Source organism: Periplaneta americana, chromosome 11 (assembly GCF_040183065.1).
Source record: "Periplaneta americana isolate PAMFEO1 chromosome 11, P.americana_PAMFEO1_priV1, whole genome shotgun sequence".
Classification (NCBI taxonomy): domain Eukaryota; kingdom Metazoa; phylum Arthropoda; class Insecta; order Blattodea; family Blattidae; genus Periplaneta; species Periplaneta americana.
In genome coordinates, this window is record NC_091127.1 from 108751045 (window position 1) to 108776319 (window position 25275).

General features: G+C 35.4%; 1 long non-coding RNA gene across 1 annotated transcript; it reads left to right on the forward strand.

The window, feature by feature from the left end:
* The first annotated feature begins 1826 nt into the window (after nt 1–1826).
* Nucleotides 1827–22136, forward strand: LOC138709227 (uncharacterized). Its single transcript, XR_011334885.1, has 2 exons — nt 1827–1932; nt 13445–22136. It is a non-coding gene; the product is annotated as an uncharacterized lncRNA (long non-coding RNA).
* The last annotated feature ends 3139 nt before the right edge of the window (nt 22137–25275 follow it).

Here is a 25275-nt window from a genome sequence, read left to right on the forward strand (position 1 = left end):
CCCATAAATGTTGCAGTTTTGTTGAAGATTCGGAATGCCTGCTATACGTCAGAACTATCCATAATTTGTACATGCATATAATCACTTTGTTGGTTTGGTCAATGTTACTTATGTCCCGCCCACTATAGAGACATAGGCCAATTTTACACATATTTAGTATAACTTGTTGCTTCTTTGACAGGTTAGGTTTGGTTAGTTTAGGTTTGTGTTATAGCCTACCTTGCATATACGATTATAGCGCAACATTGGCAGTGATAAAAGTGAAATATTTGTTCAGTAAGCGTTGGATACTCTATATTCACCCACTTGGTATTTACAGGATTTAAAGTCCACTGAGTTTACGCTAATTGATACATACATGTACTTAATACATAATGTTGCGTTTTGTTACGTATTATGTTGAAGGGATGTGTTTTCATTTTTTCATAGATTGTTTTACTTGGCTTAACTGTATTTACATCCTCATACTTTTATTATAATAGGAATGTCAATAGTTTCTTCTGTTTACATTTTATTTTAGGCCTATTTGCATAATTCACATTCTTAGCTTGTTTTCTGTAGTTATATTTATTTAAAATTATATTTTAAAAAGTTTATAACAAATAATTTAGGATAACAGTATTGTTATGGTGACTAGCCAGGTTCGAACTAAAACTGGCTTTCTGGACATCTGAAATATTTATAGAAAAGCACGACATAATCACATGAAATTAAAATGCATATGATATCCTACACCTTTCATGTCAGAGGTAAAACAACATTAAGCGGCAAAACATTGTCAATTTACTAGCCACATAATGGTTAATTGATTGGAATAGGGTATTGCGAAAGTACGTCATTATTTTATTTATTTTTGGTACAAGTAACATTTCTTTAAGTATTTATTTATTTTCCCTTGTACCATCAATAAAAAAACAAGTATGTTTTTATTTTTATTTTTTAAATTATAAGTGTAGTTGCTACGACACATAGGCACACAGCACTTTCTAGGCATATGAAATATTTGTAGAAAAACACGATAGATAATCGCAGAAGATAATATTAAAATATATCCTAAACCTTTCACAGATGAAACACCATTAAGTCGCAAAACATTGTCAATTTGCTAGCCACAAATTTGTTAACTGAATGGAACTTAAGAATACTGCGTAGGAACTTACGTCTTTATTGCATTATTGATTTTATTATTTTCGGTGCAAGGAATATCTTTTTTATTTATTTATTTACCTTCGTACTATCAATAAAAACATGTTTTTTTTTAATTATTTTAAGTGGCAGCCTTTGTATGTAAGTAGCCTACTTACGCCGTATTCTGAAGTATAGCTAATTGATTGCAATAAAACACTATTTTCGAACCCGTAATAATTTACATCACTACTCTGAATCTTGATCTTACCTTTGTGCATGAAGTAATATTGAAAAAATACGCGTTACGTATAACGAAAGCAATGAGCAAACACAATATCACTCTAAAATCTCTCGCCTCCACTCTGCGTTGCCAAACCTACCCATGCCCCGGCTTGTAACTAAAGAAGGCTCTGGCACAACGTAAAAACAATATGTTAATGGCTTATGAGCGAACATGTCAACGGACCAGTTATTACTACCGGTTCAAGAAATAAGTTGTTTATGATCTCTTTTCTTTGAACGAGATGGCAGTACGAAAATTTCGCACAGATAACCACTTACACGGTCGCCATGACAGCTCGATTCTTCCAACAGTTGTTTTCGTTGCAACGTGACGTCATTGATGCCAACGGACCGGTGAGATTCGGAATACGCTGGTGCGATTTTTTTAAAGCGCTTCATTTATTGCTGCAGCAAGAAGAGGATCGAAAAAACGCAATTCGGCCAGCTGACTGTAAAATGGTGGACAATTAATATTGGCTGCTATTACTGGAGTAATAAATTTAACCTTAAAAAACCGAACATGTTAAGTATTTTCGACTGCTATGATAATGACATGAGATTATTAATATTATTAGACGATTTTAACAATAATAAACGTTGCTAAAGACCAAAACACCCATTCCGCCATTATGGATTGTGCAGCAAACTCGTAAAGCGATCAGATGCCGAATCTCAGCTCTGAGCAATCAGATGGCAACACGGCAACGAGTTAGAAAGAGATCTCTTTCTAACGGTGTTCCCAATTTCAGCGATGATGTCAAAAAGCGTATTCCGAATCTCAACGCTGAGCAATCTCAAGCATCACGGTGTTCCGAATTTCAACGATGACGTCACTGATGCTCCACCGGTGTCGCACAGGTTCCATCGGCTTGTAAGGGTGATGGCAGTCTCCATCAGCCACCATCAGTGAATCTGATTGGTTCTTATATAGGGCGGAAATTAATAATAACATTGAAAATCGCACCCGAACGGGCAATTTTAAAATTATAGCTTATTTCTGTTCAGTGGCATAGTCTTTCAGAGAGCTCACTCTCTTTACACTTCGAAGTGGTAGGTGTCACACTTTCGTCCACATAGTTCACACACACAATCTTCTTTCGGGTGGTGCGATTTCTTTTCAACGCACAGTTTACCGTGGAAGCCATGGACTGCCAGGTGCGTCAGTGCATGTCTCAGGTCGAAATTAGCCTTCTCCCAGCTTCTCTCCACCATAGCTGCTGTTCCATAGAAAGCTGGATCGATTTCTTCTCTCTTCATTTTTCGCTCCTGTATCTCTCTTTCTGCATTCCCCGTATTGGTAAGGTTACCATGAGAAGAAATTCTATAGGAGGACATGGAATTTAAAATAAGAGGATATAGCTGAAAAAAGGAGGGCTTTTTAAAAATTGGTATGAACAAAATTAAAGATAAAAACAATGGCTCACCTTAGTTTGCTCACTAGTTGCTAGAGCAATATTACATCTGTACCCTACTTATCGGTGGAGCCCACCTTATGCACAAGAGCCTGAAGAGACAGACTTCTATCTTGTAACAAATAACTATGGAACTATTCACAGGTCATGACCTTGAAATTATATTTCACTATAATGATACCTCTGAATGTCTCCGTTAGTATGAGATTTCGTTCTTTTGTCCATTGAGCAGATATTAGGGAAAATACTCTCTCAACACTAGACGTTCTAGCTCGTTGAGCACAGCGTATTCCAAATCTCAGCACTGAGCTACTGAGCAATCAGATGTCATCATGGTGTTCCGAATTTCAGCGATGACGTCATTGATGCTCCAGCACTGTAGCAGAACTTCCATTAGTGTGCAGAAGTGGTGGCAGTCAGCGTATTCCAAATCTCACTGAACCGGTGGACATCAATGACGTTACGCTGCAGCAAAATAGGAACAAAACTGCTGGAAGGTTGGATGGCTATCATGGCGGCTGTAAAAGTTGTTGTATGTGTTATGCTAGCACGATTTTGCTAAATTTTCATACTGTCATCTTGCTCAAAGGAAAGAGAGTATAAATTATTTATTTCTTGAATCAGTACTAATAACTGGTTCGCTGAAATGTTCGTTCATAAGCCATTAACATATTTTTTTTACGTTGTGCACATTACAAACAATACATCTTCTATGTCCGACGTTGCGGGTTCGATCTCGTGCCAGGTCGATGGCATTTAAGTGTGCTTAAATGCGAGCGACAGGCTCATGTCAGTAGAATTACTGGCATGTAAAAGAATTCCTGTGGGACAAAATTCCGGCACACCAGTAACGCTGATATAACCTCGGCAGGTGCGAGCGTCGTTAAATAAAACATAACATTTTTAACAAACAATACAGCAGAACACATTACCATGACACAACAGTGCATGATGTCATTCATCTGCTAATTTCCGTCATATACAAGAACCAATCAGATTCACTGATGGTGGCTGATGGATACTGCCACCACCTCTGCAAGCTGATGGAACCAGTGCGACACTGGTGGAGCATCAGTGACGTCATCATTGAAATTCGGAACACCGTGATGCCCTCAGATTGCTCAGCACTGAGTTTCGGAACACGCTCAGTGTTCATCATTTTCCATCAGTGAATTGACAGACGAATGACATTTTGCATTTTTGTGTCATGGTGGTATGTCTTGCTGTGTTATATGTAATAAGCATAATGTAAAAAAATATATATATTATGTTAATGGCTTATGAACAAACATGTCAATGGACCGGTTATCACTACTAGTTCAAGAAATAAATTGCAAAATCTTTATAGCGTAGCGCATTCAACAACTCGTGATAGCCATTGAGCCTTCCAGTAGTTTTGTTCGTGCTGCTGTGTGAAGTCATTGATGTCCACAGGTAGTCCTCTTTCTGAAGTCTTGGTTTTTCTGAGTTTTTATAGATGCATCTACACGGTTCAACTTTTCTTTCAACTTTACACATTCAAGCAATGAATGGAGGATTGATCTTTAATATTTATTTATTTATCTAATGGCTGATAAATTGATTCATTAATCTTCAAAGAAAACAGCAAGTGAACAAACATTAAGAAACAATTTTTGAGAAAAAGCATCTTCTTTCTGGCTTCCCAATAGCGTTTCACTTCTGTGAGTGGCTGTAGGCCAGGACATACTGAAAGGTGGTCAGTCCATCTCTGTATTAGAGTACACAATTTGCAGGATGGTATCATCATTATTCCAAAACGAAAGAGGTGTTTCGCCAGTAAATCGCTAGACTAAAGAGTGCGACTACACTTTTTGTTGGCTGAATTGGTATTTTCAGAATTGACTCTCTCCAGTGCTTCTCAGATGTTCATGATAGGTCTTGCAGATGCTGTTCTTGAATTGCTCTTTTACAGCTATTTTCACAGACTGGAATGACATTGATTTTGAGTAGGTTAGTGGGAGCTGAGCTCTCTTCTTAGCCAAGGAGTCTGCTTGATCATTTCCGTAGATTGAGCAGTGACCAGGTATCCACTATAGAGCAACTGTTTTATTGTTTGCTGCAAGTTCTTTTAGCATATCTTGTCAGTCTTTTATTTCTATTGAGCCAGGCTGGAAAGTCTGACTAATTGATTGGATAGCCATTCTAGAGTCAGAGAGGATAACGGCATTACTGAATTTACCTAAGTGGACTGTGAGTTGTAATGCCACTCTAATTGCTTGGACTTCTCCTTCAAAAGCTGATGTATTCTGGCTTACAGGGAATAAAATGAAAACAGGCTACTATAGATTCCAGCTCCAGCATTCAAGTGTCCAGCTATTTTGAATCCATCAGTGTAGATGTGTAGCCAATTTGATCCTGGGTATCTGGTGTGGATAGTCTCAAGAGCCATGAATCTTAAACTTTCCTTGTCAATCTGACTTCTAGTGAAAACGTCCTCAAGAACTATGGAGGATCTAACAGTGGTAATTTCGAGAGGGTTTTGCAGATTTAGTAACAGTTGGCTGGTTATTTTTAGATGGAGATTTGATTTCAGCTTGTTTACTGATTGAATAAAGCCTACTTGGGCTTTTAGACATCTTTCATTTGTTTTATAACTGCTCCAAAATTCATCTGAACTCTTAAGAAGTTTTTCATGAAGAAGAAGTGCTCTTTCTTCTATCTGTTTTCTCATGGGTTTATCCCTGTCAGAATCAGCATTGCATCTTTAGATGTTGTTTTAACTCCTGTTAATATTCAAAGCGCTTGAGTTTTAAACAACTCAAGCTTGTTAAGTGTATTGTCTGAGGCTGTTACAAGTGATTCACAGCAGTAAGTAATATATGGTTCAATATATGATTTGTAAGTGGACGTCAAAGTATGCCATGTATAGCCGCACTTACTTCCTAGTAGTCGTCTTAACATATTAAGACGCTTAGAAGCTCAAGATGCAATTTTTTGGGTTTGTAGCTTCCAGGTTAGCTTATTATCAAATGTGGGGTGCAATGCAGACCTACCTCCTCGTTGGTGCACCCTGGAAACTCTTCACTGCTAAATGGTCTATATTCTTGGCAAAACAGAGAAAATGATATTTAATATTAATTAATATATTATATACGCAGTGAAGATGATATTCAAACCGGCACACCATGTAGACCAACGAGTTAGATACTATAGAGAGGCTGAAGACCTCTGATAAGCGCTCCCTGCGGAGGCCAACAGTACTATGGATCGTTCCCTACAAAACATGGCGGTCTATAGTACCGCCAGCCTCCGCAAGGAGTGCTTATCAAAGGTACACTGCAACGAGTTAGATACTTGATCCGAATAAATATTATGAAAACAAATAGTCCTTTAACACCACCTTAAACTTATTACAAGTTTGAAATTATGTCAAGTAGTAATTTGGTTATAATGTGGCAAACGGAAACAATGAGAGACTTTGAATAATAAGGTGTCCCGTAGTTTCCAATGAATACTTTATTTCATATTCTTGTATGATACACTTTCAATAATACTATTTCACAACATATCTAATATTATTATTATTATTATTATTTATTTGTATTAATTGTAGACTTGGGCCAGTGGAAGAGCAGGCCTTAACTCTGCCAGGTAAAATAAAACAAATTATTATATTTTTCGGATACATCAATATTTAATTTAAACATTTCGCTATAGGTTTTGTAAAAAGCTGATTTATAAATGAAAAAGTAATAATTAAGACTTTAAAATTTCCAAAAATGTCTCATTGCCTCGGATTTAAATGAAATGTACCGTAAATCATAATATTCGTTGCTGGCTAATTAAACCCTCTCAATACAGGTACCATTGCCCCAGAGAATTATAAGATAAGACGGACTGAGCATAAGCGAAATATCTGTATTAATAAGTTTGTACCATCAAGAGTTTAGTATTTATTGTGTTTATAGGGCCTACTCCAATTTTCTTTTTATTAATGCGTAGGGCTCTTTTTGTTAACAAAGAGGAAAGTTGGCACTTTCATCACACACAATTTGTCATTATTGTTCAAAATAATATAAGAACAGTTTTATTCAGCAAAAGCCTCTGCTTAGTTGCGAGACACGTGTGAGATCAATATTTGTTTCAAATTCTATTAGACTATACGATGTCTCCATCACGCGACAATATTTGTTTCAAATTATATTACACTACACGATGTCTCCATCACGCGAAAAGAAGTGTAGCTAGCTGTGGCTCCTGTTGTTTCTGATAACAATGTTAATAATATCTTATCGTTTCAATAAATGGGATGAGTTATGATCATGAGTAACTTTCTATTAGTGTCATTCTTTAATTATTATGTTGCATGCTAAGAGGTTATTTGTAGTTTTAATAATTGCAGTTTTCAAAATTTCTCTGTGTTAATTTGAATTTCAAATGAATTTTTCTCAATAACTTAATTATTGGATTTTTTTAAATTTTCGCCACTTCCTTTCCTATATTTTACTCCTGTTAGTTACATACGTCATCTCTCTTGAAATCACCTGGTGAGCACTGAATTACATGATTTCGTATTAGGTTAGACTAGCTGTAAGGTAATTAAATTTGTGACGAAGTCAAAAAATTATTTATTTTTCTTCTGCCGAATACATTCATCCGTCTTTAGGTGCTTTGCTTTGGTTGCATTGAGTATAGCTTGTAATTTAATATCTGGGCTATATTTAGTGAAACTAATAAAACACAGGCCTACAGCTGTTATAAAACGTAAAGTTTTGTGTGTATTTTACTTTTTACTTATTAACATAGTCCTAATACGTAACTCAATTCACAATAATACTAACCAAAATATGGCGGACTAATGTTCAATTGTCTTCAACTTTCAGAGGTCTACAGCCTCTCTATAGTATCTAGCTCGTTGATGTAGACACAAAATCTTCGTGCATCTGAATTGAACGCACGTTTTAAATTTGATTCTTTCAATATTCTTCCCAGATTGCATGCGTATGCACATGGAAAAATGAACTATGTAGATCAGGGCTGGGCGCTAGGAGCAAATCCAAACTCTAAACGGGGATGCTTAATATTCATCCGTCATGGCATCAACGCTGTGCAATATTTGGCAGGGAAGAAAGGGGTTGAAGAGTAGTCATATGGCTCTCTATGAGAGAGTAGAATTCACTCTTGGTGCCCAGCCCTGGTGTAGATGCAGCTTATCTCTCGTGTAGTCCAGATTTGTCCACCTCACATGTGTGGTTCAGAAAAACCAAAAAAACACCGAATTGTTGCCAGAGCACAGAGTACTGCAAGACTGAAAATGATTAGTTTCAGTTAATTGTGCATGTTTGCGTAAGGAAACAAAAATCAGAATAGCCACAACAATAATCTATAATAAAACTGTACTGGTAACCAAAATTTTTCTGGTAATTTTCGTTCTTGCAAAAGTAATTGGTGTTAACATGTATAATTAACTTACTATCCTGAGACCAAAAATCGCATTTTTCAAATTTTTGTTTGTATGTCTGTCCGTATGTTAATTAACTGAAGCGTCGGCTGGAACAACGTTATAAGTTACATTTGGTAAAATTTACAGGAGCTGCAAAACTGTGTACACGTACATCGTTGTTCTTATAGGGTAGCAAACTTTTGAGTGGACAGGTTTCACGTACTGCATTAATGGACAGTTACAAGCGAAAGAGTATAGCAAGGTAACATGACATACAACATTATTACACAGAAACACACTGAATGAAAATTTTGTAACTTACAACGTTGTTCCAGCCGACGCTTCAACTATTCTGAGACCAAAAAATTGCATTTTTGAATTTTTTTTGTATGTATCTCTGTATGTTTGTTAATAACTAAATGAGGCAGTGGAGTAAGTGAACAGCTTCAAATACTTGGAATGTACAGTAGTGGCAAACAAAAAAAAGCCGGACTGACCCTTGTAGCTGATTTCAGAGCCTTGTTCACTCCAGAGCATGATAGACTGGTAACTAAAACTTTCGTGGTTCGAATCCTGCCTGGGAAGGAAACTTTTTTTGTTCCTTATTCAAATTTATTCCCATTATTTTTCGATTGCAGCGATATTTTACTACAGTAAAACCCCTATTAACCATGGTAATGGAAGGAGTAGGCTGAATGGTTGATCGAAAAAATCGGATAATCAGTATCAAAATATTTTCGTAAATTTAGTGAGTAATGCTTACACTTTCGTAATTTTCTCTATGGTCTTGTATTCAACAGGCTAGATAGTGGCTCAGAAGTTCATTAATTTAGGCCTAAGTTTGGTTGTTAACAATGGGTTTTTAAGAGCCAAGGAAACTCCTTGTAATAGCTGTCTGTGGAAAGATATGGATAGTGGAGGTCTCGTGTTGTAGATTTACATACTTTATACACTTTTTCCTTGATTTTTATTAAATTGCACACAGTTATGACTCCAATCTTGTATTCTAAGATGAGCCACAGTTTCTCATTCCCCAAATCACTCAGTTATTTGCACTTATTATCCTTAGAATAACACGATTTATTTTGATACTCCAAGAAGACATTTTATATAGAAGTTATACAGTATAACTCGAACATTATATCATACTGTGTAAAGGTAAAGTCTTATAATAGCCTTCTCTAGAAAAAAATAACATGCTAATAATGTACAATACTTCATAATTATATTTCTATAGCAAAAAAAAAAGAAAAAAAAAAAAAAAAGAAAGAACCGCGAGAGAAAGACAGTCGGATAATCCGCCAATAGGTTACTAGGGAGACGGATAATCGGGGTTCTACTGTACTTAATTAACTTATTATTCCCAGAACATGAATTTTACCAGCAATCGAAAAGTATTGGAAATAAATTTGAATAAGGAACAAAAAAAAGTTTTCTTCCCAGGCAGGATTCGAACCACGAAAGTCTTTGTTACCAGTCTATCGTGCTCTGGAGTGAACAAGGGCTCTGAAATCAGCTGCAAGGGTCGGTCTGGTTTTTTTTGCTACTGCTGTACTATAAGCAGTAACATGAGCTCCAGCCAGGAAGTCAAAAGGAGGATAGCAATGGCAAAGGAAGCTTTTAATAGAAAAAGGAGCATTTTTTGCAGACCTCTGGGAAAAGAACTAAGGAAGAGACTAGTGAAATGCTTTGTGTGGAGTGTGGCATTCTATGGGGCAGAAACACAGTGGTTAATCCTAAAAAATGTGCCAGGGCTATATCTGAACAAAAAAATCCACAACACGATATATCACATTTTATTCGTATTTATATATTATTATTATTATTATTATTATTATTATTATTATTATTATTATTATTATTATTATTACATGGTATTATTTAACTTTTTCACTATAGTTTTTCCCCTGCAGCCTGCATACATGGTCATTTAGGTGCTACAGCCTACATGTTAATTCACCCATGTCTAAAATTTAAATGACAAATAATACATTAACATTATTAATATTTATTATTTACCTTGTCAAAATAGCTTCCAAATTTCCCTGCTCTCACTGTCTTTATTCTCTGATACATGTCGCAATTGTTGATCTTCAACTGAGCGGTGGTGCACTAACCAGGACTTGATGTAAGGTAGAGCATTCCATGTAGAAAGTGGTGGTCATAGCATTAAATCCTCTTTCACATTCAGCCATGCTGTATGGAATAGTGGTTACCGCATTCAACAAAGGGACTAATGAAACAGGAATATTCTTCCTTCCTACATCGAAATATTCCCAAAATCCATTTAAAATGGATCGCACATTGTCAAAGCAGAATCTTGTGCACATTCTTCTTATATTTTCTTCGCCATCTCGTATATTTCCTTTTTCATCTTCAGGCCATGTATCTGGATTTAAAATGTCAATATTTGCTCATAACTTTCAGTCTCATGATTGCCACCTTTACGTTTTAGATGTGAAGCAACGGTGGTACAGCAATGCCTTAGAAGGTTATTAATAATACTCGAAAGGAACTGAAGCCTATCAATACTTACTATTCTTTTATTATTCGTCAATGAAATTTCTAGATAATGCATACTTCTTGATGCTTTCTCGGCTTCTGTTTCTTTTTCTCCTAGTTTTTCTTCAGTGACTCTATGTACCGAATTGTTCTTTTAATTAATTTGTCCACACGACTTACTGTGCAAGTTCGCTCTTGAAGTTGTAGAGACAAGTTTTTCAGTTCTTCCAAAACATCATGTACTATTAATGCTTGGTCCTTCAGGAACTCAACAGATTCCATGCGTTTATATAGTCCTGTAAATTTTATTATTTCATTAACTGTTCGTTTAGGATTAGAAGCTGCTTCTCTGAAATAGATAATTAATGCTAAATATGCATTCCACACTGCAGACACAGATCTAAAACTGCTAGCAACCCAACGACAATCAAGGACTCTTCCAATTTTAGTTAATTCAACACTCAGCCCTGAGGTTACTGTTTGCAACTCTGCCATATTTTTTGGTGATTGACTAAACAAGGCATAAATTGTGTCAATGTAATTTTAAAGCCATTAATGGCATTCATATCTGATATAGAGTCATGAACAGCTAACTCCAAATGGCAGTACCAAATAATAATATTGGGTTGTTGCAATTTATTCTGAAGCAATTTCCCAACACCAGAGGATCTACCAACACTTGCACCATCACATACAAAGCAAATCAGATTTCTTTGACGGTAACTTTCAGTGAAACCATGTGAGAAAAGGCATTTAAGAAGTTCACTTGTAATTGTTTCAGCATTTTGATTTGGAAGACTAATTAATTCAAGAAATATAACTTCGTCTGTACCATGCATGGAAGTTTTAATATACACCATTAAAGCAGATTACTTGTCCAATTCATCTATTAATACTGAAACTTTATGGGCAGCACCTGTAAGTTCTGATATCAGTCTCTTTTTAAATTATAATGCAATGTGTTTGATTATTTCAGTCGCACTGTAACAGGAATGAAGAGTTACTCCAACATTGAGTCCGTTTTTCTTTTGCAATTGAATTAAATGTTCATGGTCAGAGAATAGTCGATCTTTTTGAACTAAGTAATAAGCAGTGTTAAAATTTTCTGTCGCATTTATATGATGCTCTTTTTGTTGCAATGTTAAGCTTTCTAACTGTGATATCCTAGACTAGTTTAAAATTGCATTTGCTGTATGCTATAGATGCCTGATGGGCAAAAATTTTTGTTCTTAAAGATTTCAATTGCTGTTTTTTTCTGTGTCATTAAATGTAATTGTGCAATTCACTTATTCATTACTAAGAGATAATCCTTGAGTTTTGTGAAGTCCCAGGCAGTGGCGGCTGAAGCCACTTTGTCTGAGTAGTGCCATAACATTCAAGTCAGAAACGAAAAGTAATGACAATATATCATTTTATATCGTGAATATTTTATACAAATGATGATCATAATAATAATAATAATAATAATAATAATAATAATAATAATAATAATAATAATAATAATAATAATAGGCCTAGTAATAAATTAATATAATAAATTCAAGGATAAGGTAAAGAACAGCCAAAACTTGGTTTGATTTTGAGTGCTACGAACAGAGAAAAGAAATTATCAAACTCCTGTACAGATCACAGACAGACATCTTCGAGGCATATCTAAATCTCTATGCAGAGCAATAGCGGCCAGTGACCGAAATCCTCAGTGAGGCCAGATGCAACTAGTTTAAGTGCCTCCTATAGGAAATGTTTATCCATATTAATTATTATTGTTATTATATTATTAATATAATTATTACTGTATTATTATTATTATTAAAAATAATACTGTCACTTACAAAATAAATTGTTGTGCTGTGAGTTTGTTTCAGTGATTGTGTGAGTGTGATGAAGCAACCCATATTATGCTCAGCTGAAGAAATATATGTTGAAATTCGCCTGGAAATATTTTTCAGATCGCTGAAGCTCTCAGTAGACACACTGCTCCTTTCTTTCTTTCCTTTGATAGCAACAAACAAGGTTTATTTTTATTTAAGATTGTTTTGCACCACATTACTACTTAACCATTTAGGTTGCCCATATCACGATGCAATAGAAACATGTGTTTTAAGATTATCTGTCAGAAAAATTGTCAGCGATGGCGTAGGCATCTTGGTAGGCTATATCTTTATTTAAAACTTCCTTTCTTTCAATATCATTTCTTTTCGAAAAAGAACACTCTAACAATGGATTAACTAGGCCTACATCATCATTATTGTCCACACCTGTGGAGTAACAGTTAGCGCGTCTGGCCGCGAAACCAGGTGGCCCGGGTTCGATTTTCAGTAGGGGAAAGTTACCTGGTTGAGGTTTTTCAGGAGTTTTCCCTCAACCCATTATGAGCAAATGCTGGGTAACTATCAGTGCTGGACCCTGGACTCACTTCACTGGCATTAACACCTTCATCTCATTCAGACACTAAATAACCTAAGATGTTGATAAAACGTCGTAAAATAACCTATTAAAATAAAAGAAAAAATAAATCATCATTATTTTTCGCATCTATTTCTGTTTATATTTTCCCGAAACATAACAACATTGAACCACACTCACAACTGTACTACGAAGTACAATAGTACAACATCCTCACTTGAGTCATAAACTAAAACATAAGGGTAGAGAACAGTGTGGGTCTCTGCCTGCTAAACAGCGGGAATTTTTATGTTATTTATGGTCTATTTAGGAAGACAAGTCACCACTGCTATACCCACCCCATTCCACCCAATAGACCGGTCCATGGATGGGAGGAGTGAAAGCTGACCAGACCACGACCAGACGAATTGTGCCTCAGCTACACCATTTCAAGTGCAACCTCAAAGCCCGCGAAAACATATGAAATGCAGAAACCAGACTCGGCACAAGTGATCCAGACCTCATATATGTTTATTTTAATTTTCTTTCTACAAAATTTATGTAAACATTTAATATTGCAAAATTCATGTAGGAGAGTATACTGAGTCCTTCTGGGCTACCTCCAATGGGAGGCAGTTATTACCTTACCTTACCTTTAACTGCAAAACAGGTCTATATCCATCACAATGTTTTCAAATACTTTTACAGCGATATATACTTAATTCAAATGACTAATATATTATATAAAAACACAAAATTTGATTTCAATTAAGCCAAGTGACTGAAGCCTGGCTTCACTTGCCTCAGTCAATCAGCTGCCACTGATGCAGAGAAAAGTAAAGCATATTAAAGAAAAGCTGCTAAAGATAGGAAACTAATTTCATTGAAGAAAAGGGACAAGTCCAAGCTCAAAATAGAGCTGATAAGCATATCGGAAGTAAGTGCAGCCATCCTCAAGGCAAGAGACAAAAAGCAGCCGGACGGTTTGCAATTTGTAATGAATTATCTCAAGAAAATGTTAGATCAATTGAAGTGTCAGCTGGAACAATGTTGTAAGTTACAAAATTTTCATTCAGCATGTTTCCGTGTAATAATGTTGTATGTCATGTTACCTTGCTATACTCCTTGGCTTGCAACTGTCCATCAATACAGTACGTGAAATTTGTCCACTCAAAAGTTTGCTACCCTCATAAGAACAACGTTGTACACATTTTTGCAGCCGACGCTTCAATTATTATTGCCTCCTTTCTGGGCCGATCTATTAAACACATACAACCAATTTTAATGTGTATAATAATATATTATTTTTGTATTTTTATGTTATTGTATTGTGATGACGAACAAAAATACAACGAACTTGTGCATAAACCTATATAGGCCTACTTGTTAATGAAGCAGACTAAAGTAGCTAAAAGGTATGGTTTACACAGTCAACACTTGCAACATTCATAAAGAAACGCAAGGAAATAGAGGGCAGTGTCGCAAGTGGTAAAATTAATCCTGTATATAAGTGTTTAAAAACTGTGATAGCAAAAGACGTTGACAATGTTACATTTGAAATGGTTTAATGTCTGATTGTGTTTGAAGCAACAGCTAAGAAACACATTCATTGCTGAAAACCTTAAAACCAAGACAAAAGTACAATTACTGGTAGTACTGATTTTTTTAAACACATACCTGAATGTTAAATGAAGGTAATGAAATGGTGAGTAAATGTTATTGTATGTAATGTTGTTTTATAGTACCTACTTATTTTTATTATATTCTCTTTCAGAATAATATATGAAGATATGTCAAAGTTCATATCCTCTCAATACTGTCAACATTAACTCAGAAAATTTTTGTACTGAAGTATATATTGAGAACAAATCATCATCCCCCCCCCCCTTAAGCTTCATAAAGGATTCGAATGAAATGTTAAAATTCACTTGTATGTGTCCCAAGCAAATAACCCCAAATCACTGAAAAGGAAGAAGAAAAAAAAAAAAAAAAAAAAAAAAAAAACTAGTAGAAAATTGTGCAACTAGAGACAGAGGAGTGCAATGTTGGAAACTACTCTGTACTGTGAGAAGTGTAGGACAGCAAAAATGCTATTACTTTATTGTCAGATGCAAGGCGTTAAACAACAGCAGCAGTATGAACAACAACATTGTGTAGTGTATTGTGATGGAATGGGAATGTAAAACTCTTACTATTATTTATAAAGTCTATATAAAACCAGGGTCATTCCATACAACATTTTAAAATTTGTAACATCAAGTTCTGGATTTTTTCAATATTCTAGTAAATGAATGTCATAATAATAAATAGTTAAATGGCCTAATATGAACTTCATATCTCCAGTGGTTGAAAAGTAATGAAGGGTGAAATATTCTGGGAGTTGATATGTAGACTGTTGTTAAAAATATTATTAAAATGACATGCTTCATTGTATCAACGTACAAATTGTGCCAATACAATGATGACTCTATATATTTAAACTTACTTCTGAGTTATTATGGATTTTTACTTCGGGCATGTATTAAAACTTACAGTAAAATAAAGAAATGTTAATATTTTCAAATTGAATATTTTTTTTACCATACTCTATTTTTTATGGTGAGATAAACAATTTCTTAATCTATTACAGAAATTTTATGATGGGGACTCTAATACTTCGGGAAATATTAAATAAACCAGAATTGCAAATGTTGTCATTAAGGATCAAAGTCGCGTGCAGTGTATTATGTCACGCGCTCATACCAGACACCCACACGTGTGTTTAGCGATCGATATGACAAATGCCAGATGTTGCGACATCCGCTCAACAGTATGCTAATAGATTCCACGTGAGTGTTTTTTTCCTGTTATAATCTCAGCGCAACTTTTTCCCTTCAGTTTAGAGGGTGATTCTGTTCTGTTTCTGTCAGTGTAACTTTTTCCCTTCAGTTTAGACGGCGATTTTGATCTGGTCTGTCATTGTAAGTTGTAAGTGTTCAATATGCCTAAATTAAAGACGAAAAGTTGGAGTCATCTGTGGTGTTGCAACACTTTCGGACTTTAAAAACATTCGTCACAAGTCTGTAAAAGAAAAGTCACAAGTAGCATGTGTAAAAAGGTCCCGCATTTAGTGGTAGGTGATGCTATTTGAGAACGCTTTTGCCATCAGATTTCAAAAATTGAAATAATTAGTGAAGTTGCTGGGACTGAAAGTAAGGTCGACAAATCAACAAGCAAAGAAGGTTTACAAACAGAGGCGGGTAATTCAACAAGTGAAGAAGCATATGCTCCTGAATGTAAGGAACTATAAATGTATCTATCAGAAATATTGACGTCATTGTTACAGAGAAGTTTAGTACAAGGAATGGACGACAACTGACAGGGCCAATATGATTTTAGTGAAAAGTGACTGTGTAAATTTCATTAATAACTTCATTGGTTAGCTTAAAAAATTCAAGATACTGTACACAACTTCATTGCAAAGTCCCAAGGAAATTATTGAAAGTAGCTGAAAAATGAAATAAAGCCCGGTGAGTTCATTATCATTGGTGATTTTTCAGAAAATTACAGTTTCATTATTCAGCATGCTACACAAGGTCATCACTGGAGTACTTCTCAAGCAACAATACACCCATTCACAGTATATTACAGAAATTCAGTTGGTGGTAATTTAGAGAACCTTTGGTTTTCAGTAATTTCGGAATGCTTAGTTCACAATAGTGCAACAGTTCATGTTTTTGAAGGAAAATGATAGGACATCTGAAACAAATACATACCGAAATATCTCAAATATATGATTTCTGTGAATGTGCAGCTAGCGAATACAAGAACGAAAAAACTCCGTTAATCTACTCATTCATGAACATGATTTTCAAATACCTGCAGAGTGGCATTTCTTTGGAACTAGACACGGTAAAGGGCCCAGTGACAGTGTAAGGGGTACAATGAAGCGACTCACTGAAAAGCCAAGAACTCTAATTTCAACTCGTAAAGGACTGTATGATTGGTTAAAATCCAATATATAGGATATCATTGTGTCATTCACATCCATTGAAAAACATGAAGAAGTAGTTACAAAATCTAAATCCTCAAAGATTTGCCGGCCTCAAGACTGTTCCTGGAACAAGAAGTGTTCACTGTGTGGTTCTAGTTAATGGAAAGTTAGCAATAAAACCCTATTCTGCTTCATCAGAAGTACCGAAACTAGTTGAAATCATACGATGAAAGAGTAATTATATGCTGTGGTGAAGTTTTAATAATAGCAAATCTTAAAAAGAAAAAAACGATTATAAAACCGAAGTCTTTAATTACTTACAGGAGCTGTCAAATCTATTCCAATACTTGCAATGCAACTAATAGTTCACAAGTCTCTTATTGAATTTGAGCTAGAAAAGGATGCTATTATTCATTACGAAAAATTGATTAGACTTTCATTGAGCAATTGGGAATTAGGAAATTTCGTAGTTAACTAAATCTCAGGAAAGCTTTCTCTCTAAAGTACATGAAATTAAGAAAAAGATACATCCCCCAACAAGTAAAGAAACTCATTCATAATTTAAGAGGCATATTGGTCCGACAAGTTAGCATATAAATGAAATAAGTATAATAATCCTTCAATAACTGTCGTTTTAACCTAATAAATAATACAAGATATTACATTAGGTCATTACACAATCAAATATGACTAGTGCTTTCGCCAATTAAATGGCATATTCAGGTCTAATTAGCATATGGTAATGCTTTAAGCATAAAGACGTAGGTAAAAAGCAACATAATAAAATATGACGAATTGCATGATGTGAGATAATTAAAACAATATTATATGAATGACTGTACAATCACGAAATAATGTAATAATAATCACTTGAAAGGCGTAGTGGTTATAGTGATTGAACCTCATATAGAGTCTAGATGTTAAAATACAGAATCCATGCATTAAATAGAAGGCTGCAAAAACATGTGTGCAGCTTAGAAGCATGAAGATGACATGGTTAAAATGGGTAGAAATGTTGCATCCCAACTTGAGATTCACTTTTGAACGCGAAACCAACAGATCCATTAATTTTCTAGATTTGAAAATTACTACGATATTTATAGAAAGCCCACGAATACTACTCATACCATTCATAATCAATCTAGTCACCCTCAGTGTCATAAACATAGCACTTTCACATTTATAATTGATAGATTACTGAAAGTTCCCCTTTCTAAGAAAAATTATCTGAAAGAATACAAATATATAGTTGGGCTTGCAATAGAAAATGGTTTTAACAAGAAAATGATAGATAAACTTCTTTCCAAAAGGAAATCCCTCCTAAATAAGAAATCAGATACCACACTTACTGCTTTAACAGATAATAAAAAACCTAAATATTGGAATGTAATGTCTTTCTATAATAATGTGTCCTATAAGTTACTTAACTTTTTGAAGAAAGAAAATGTAAAGGTCACCTTCAAAACTGGTAACAAACTTAATAATGTTATCCCTAATAGGTTTGTTTAAGATGATAAGGAGTTTTCTTCCGACCAAATTCCGTTCACCAAAATTTCTAGTAGCGCAAAACTTTGCAAATTGTCATAAGTAAAAATTTCTCAGACAGGGCTTCGGAGTAGCACAACTGCTAGTTTTCACGCAATCTGGCAACCCTGTGACATTGGACAGGCATAGGCAGAGTTATGGTGGGGGGGCATGAGGGCACTGCCCCCAGAACTTCCCTGAACTCTATTTTTTTAATAACGTCAGAAAATAGTGAATTCAAAATATCTTTTTTTGCTTTTGTTTAAGATCAAGTTCCTGCCTAGGACTCGCGTTATGGAATTCGCGCTGGTTCAGGTCCTCATGGGAGAAGAAATTTCGGCCAGTGTATGGGACCGGTGCCCACCCAGCATCGTGATGCACTTGGGGAGCTACGATAGGTAGCGAAATCCGGTTGCGAATGCCAGCTATAACGGCTGGGGGGATCATCGTGCTAACCACACGATACTTCCATTCTGGTTGGATGATCGTCCACCTCTGCTTCGATATGTGGGCGTGAGGCCAGCAGCCAGCTGGTCGGTCTAGGCCCTTCACGGGCTGTAGCGCCACGGATTATTATTATTATTATTATTATTTTATTATCCCTAATAATATTTGTAACTCTGATAAATACGCTAGTGGTGGAGTATAGGGGAGAGTCGGGTAGTATCGGACAGTGAGTTTCTTTCATCTACCACACGATGATAGTACCTGATTGACATGGTTACATTTCTGTGATGTTGCATAGAGAAACGTAACCATGTCATTCAGGTACTACCATATACTGGTAGATGAAAGAAACGCACTGTCCGATACTACCCGACTCTCCCCTACATGCTGCATTGTAAGAACTGCACACAGAAATATATTGGCCAAACTAAAAGAAATTTCAAAACTAGATATTCAGAACATAAAGCAGATTGACGTAATAGATCAAAATTCGCATCCCACTTAATAGAGAATAACCATGAACTTCAAAAAATGTCAGATGCTTTACAAATTTTAAAACCTATCAACAACAGGAATATCAATTTAGTTGCAGAAGAATTTTACATAGCTACATTTCTTGGTAATAATATTTCTTTACTTAATGAACAACTACCTAATTCTAACAACTCTTTATTCAAATTGGCCAATAGGAGCTCTTCTTACTGCAACACGTACCCCTCTCCACTTACATCATGATGTGGTTCTTTCATATGTCAATGCACCAGTCAACATCACGCAACTGCCCATGAAACATCGGTTCTTCCTACAGGTTCAAATTTTGTAAGTTTTTCTATCGCTAGATAACTTCCTTTTGCTCCGTATATGTTACTTTTCTTACTTAAACACTTTTTTTTATTGATTCTTACAGATTCATAACATGCTGCCCATTTTTTGCGTCGTGATGACTGCTGCATCATTTTTACCCATTTTAACCATGTCATCTTCATACTTCTAAGCTGCACACATGTTTTTGCAGCCTTCTATTTAATGCATGGATTCTGTATTTTAACATCTAGACTCTATATGATGTTCAATCACTATAACCACTATGCCTTTCAAGTGATTATTATTACATTATTTCGTGATTGTACAGTCATTCATATAATATTGTTTTAATTATCTCACATCATGCAATTCGTCATATTTTATTATGTTGCTTTTTACCTACGTCTTTATGCTTAAAGCATTACTGTACCATATGCTAATTAGACCTGAATATGCCATTTAATTGGCGAAAGCGCTAGTCATATTTGATTATGTAATGACCTAATATAATTTCTTGTATTACAGTAGCATACAAATTAATCCGAAGACGACATATTTTTACATTTTCTGTCATTGTTGGCCTCACAGCTGCTCATACCGCTTTAATTGACATCTGTAGTACGTGTAATTCCATTGTTGAAGGTCTGTCGTTATTTTTTTTATAATATGTGACATTTTGCCTGTCGTTTTATACTTATAAGCATTTCAGTTGTGTTGAAGACTTAATACTGCAATCCTGTGTACATTCTGTCGTCTTCACAAATGGATACAACTCCACGAAAACGGTCTAAAATTATAACATTAGCAGAGCATTTTTCTATGACATAGAGGCAAATTGCTGCAGAATGTCACATCGGTTTGGCTACTGTTAATTCGATCATAAAACGATACAGGGAGACTGGATCCATCACACCCCAGAAAAAAGGAAACTATAGCCAGAAAAGGAAGACTTCATCTGCAGATGATCGTTTAATTGTCAGGAAAAGTAAATTAAATCCTAGACTAACTGCTGTCGACTTAACCCGCGAGTTAATGACTACCACTGGGGCGAATATTCACGTCACAACAGTGCGGCGTAGGCTTTTGGAAGCTGGACGAAGGGCTCGTAAGCCTATTAAGCAGCAACTGCTAACCCCTGTTACGTGCAAAAAACTTTTAATGTGGGCAAAATTACATCAACACTGGACAGTGAATGACTGGAAGAATGTACTTTTTTCCGATGAGTCTCATTTCGAGGTCCACGGCCACCGTGTTTCTTACATACGGAAAGGATCCGAAAAAGTAACAGCAGCTCATCTCCAACAAGCACTCAAATACCCCCCTAAAGTAACGTTTTGGGGTTGTTTTACACATGAAGGGCCTGGAGCATTAATACCTATCAAGGGAATGATGAATTCTGACAAATATATTCACTTATTGGAAACCAGAATCGTATCCCAGCTGCAAAAATCATTTCCGGATGGCAGAGGTGTGTTCCAACAAGAAGAATATTCAAGTACTCCCCTGGCCAGGCAACTCACCCGACATCAACCCCATTGAGAACTTGTGGTCAATTTGCAAAAGAAGAATGCAAAAAATGGATTGTTCTACAAAGGAGAAGATGATTTCTGCCCTCATTGGTGTATGGTTTCGCGATGAAGAAATGAAGAATATTTGTGGGAAATTAGTGAAATCCATGCCAAATCGTCTCAGAGCTGTTATTAGGAACAAGGGAGGCCACATAGATTACTGAGGTATGTCTTAGATCCTTTTTTTTTATCCTGTTTGAGTGTTTTTGCATAAGTAATTACGTTGTTCGGATTAATTTGCACGCTACTGTATTTATTAGGTTAAAAAGACAGTTATTGAAGGATTATTATACTTACTGTATTTCATTCTCATTTATAAACTAATCCTGTATAAGCAACAGAAATAGAGTATTATCTGGACCTGGCTGAAGATACCAAGAAAAGTGGCATTCCAAAAGATGTAATAAATTGCTAGCATTGAAAACTATTCATAGTAGGCTCCCTAACAAAGAATGGCTTCATATTTTCACTGATGGATCCCCACTGTTCAACCGAAATGGAACAGATGCTGGTGCTACATGTCCATTTTTCTCGTTTTATAACTCTTTAGGTTATGGAGCAACGGATTTTGATGGAGAAGTTGAAGCCATATATTCATTGCTTCGAAATCTGTTGTACCATTCAATGATTCTAAAGCAGCTATTACTGCTATAACCACTAATCTGTCACCTAAAAGTAAAAAAAAAAAAAAAAAAAGAAGAAAATTACTGATTATTGAAAAATTATACATTATCTGATGAAGCACAAGAAAGGATAGTTTTTCAATGGGTAGCACCATACTGTGGATTATCTGGTAATGTAGCTGCTAACCGTTTTACTAAGAAGGGAAGTAATACCTCACAAAATCCCATGTCAACTTTATTATTTCCACGAAATTTCAAGTAATAAAAGATGAGAGTGTCTCAATGTACAACAAAATATAATTCCTGAGTATCCAAGGAAAAGTACAGTTGGACACTCACAGGGCATGACTATCAAATCACTTCTTCACCACTTCGTCCATTACGCTGTCTTCAGGAAGAAATGAATCAGAATCATCTTTAGCAATGTCCAGCCCTTTCCTCTAAACTCACTATACTGGAAAGCAAGAGAATTAATGGCTTTATTGCTAAGACCTCAGTATTAGTCAATAACAACTATGTACTACTACTTTGTACTGTAGAAGCTACATTATCAATAATGCTTCCTGTATGATAATATTGATAAAATAAAAATAAAAGATACATGACACAAACTTTTGTTTTTCACTTTATTGTAACTTAGTTCATGCACATATGCAGGATTGTTTCTGATCTCTGATAACAAATTTGAATGACGTCATGTGCGTCAGGAATCACACCAACAGCTGAATTGTGGCGAGAGGTGACAGACCAGTAGTGAGTGATTTTATAATCAGAGTGCATGGTGTATTACATTAGCAATTCCCAAGAAAATCGAACCTTTTTGGGAGGGGTACATAACAACTCTTTCTGATGTCAAGTACAGTTATGTGAAAATCATAGGAGCCTGCAAAAAAATGTGGTTTCGTTATTTCCAAGAAAGGCATCCTGTGTGTACCTAATAAGACTGGCAAAGTTCGGATGGGATTAATTCCAGAATGGAAAAAGCAAGCAAATCCATCCCCGTCACGTCGCTGCACCCCACGAGATGATACAAATTAATTCCATTTGAGCTTTACCAATCTTATTAAGTACACAGAAGATGCTTTTCTTGGAAATAACGAAACCTCGTTTATTGGAGGCTTCTTTCATTTTCACTTAACTGTACTTGGCATCAGAAAGGGTTGTTATGTACTCCTCCCAAAAACGCTAGATTTTCTTGGGAATTTCTCCTGCGAGTCACCGTGCACTCTGACTATGAGATCACTCACTACTGGTCTATCACCTCGCACCACAGTTCAGCTGTTGTGTGACTCCTTATACACATATCATTCAAATTCGTTATCAGAGATCGGAAACAACCCTGTATAACTATTCATTTCCCAATATTCCCTCTTTTCTGCCTTCCTCTTCATTTCCGTATATGATCCACATATCTTAGTGTTATCTATCAACTGGTATCTTCTTGTCCTGAACAGTATTTATTATGTATTCACTCTGACAATGCCATGAAATCATTGTATTTCCTAAGGCTAATAAATATCTATCTATCTTTCTTCCTATTCACCATTTATTCCTGTGCATCCTTGAATAGGCAGTTTCTTCTTACCCAGTGATCCAGCCAATTTCTGTTTCTCTTCCTAATCAGCTTCAGGATCTTTCTTCACTACTAGCACAGTTTAATTTCTTATTTTATGTGTCCATGTCACAAGCTCCATTCTTTTCCATATCCACATTTAAAATACTTTCAGTCGTTTTTCTTCACTTTGTCTTTAAGTCCATGTTTCTGCACCATACCATGCCACACTTCACACAAAGCACTTTACCAGCATCTTCCTTAGTCCTTTTTTCCAAATGTCAGCAGAAAATGCTCTTTTTCCTATTTTATAGGACATATAGTTATCTGCCCAAGGACAAGTGAAATCCACCATTCTCCAATCTTTTCTCCTTTTCTCCGCATATGATCCATAAGATTTAGTATTAATGCTACATTAAATACAAAATAAATACATATTGACATAGTGCACACCCATTTGAGCAAGTTCGTGTTTAGGGGCAGTTCCTATAAATAACTATTTTGTCCTAAGGAACATAACAAAGATTCAATAAAATTACAAAACCAATACAATTATTACAAAACAGATAATTAGGAAGATAAAAATAGAGAATCAAGTCAAGAACATAACATAAGTTGAAATGAATAAAGAAAAAGGAAAAGGGGACATGAATGCTAAATAATTTGCTTAATTTTTTCTCTTAAATTTATTGAACTCAAAATAACCTAGGTCAGAATTTATTATCAATATAGGAATGTATAACTTCGGCCTGTAACTCTGGCTATGATTTATTCCAGTGATTGTGTTAACATTTAGATTCAGCTAGGATAAATATGTTCTTTATATTTCAGATTATTTTTATGATAATAAAATATATTTACAAATTTGTTCAATTTGGAAAACATTAAAATCGGAATAAATAAAATTTGTTGGATAATCAATTGACTTGATTAAGCAAATTTTCATTATATGCTTTTGAAGAAATACGAGCGGAGACAGTGTAAATTTTGTTGCTCCTCCCCATCAGATTATACCATACTGCAGCGATGGAGAAAAGAACCACTCCCCTCAATCATAGTTGAACCCCACCCACTGCTAGCTAGCAGACTACTCATTCCTATATGTGTTTCCATCCAAATCGCGACCACTCAGTCACAACAAGTTTGCGAGTATCACTGGTGGAATCATGTCCCACAGCAAAGTGAAAATATACATTTACGAAGATGAATGGGGATTATAAGTACTTTTGTGTTCCTCGAAATAACAAAGCATTGTGTTTGTTGTGCAACAGAGAGGTATTCTGCTCCTTGTTTAGTGTATTCCAGCATTTTAAATCCCTCATGAACAGAATTATAGTGAGAATTTGGCAGGTAAATATTTGAATTTGTATCTATATCACGGTGACATTGATATAACAGTAATCCTGACATTACAGTATCATGATGGTTTTGTGCAGTCATTTTACAGATTAAACACTAATTTATGTCCTTTTTAAATAGGGCCATCCTGCATAAGAAATTGGAAGAATTAAAACATTTATTAAAATCAAAGACGAGCCAGCTTCAGTTTGTTTAGCAACAAACATATTTCGTGTTAGTTATCTTCTCTCAAAACATATAGCAGAGAAATTTAGGTGTTTCTCGGAAGGGGAATTTATTAAAGAATGTTTGCTCATCTTCTCCAAGTATGTC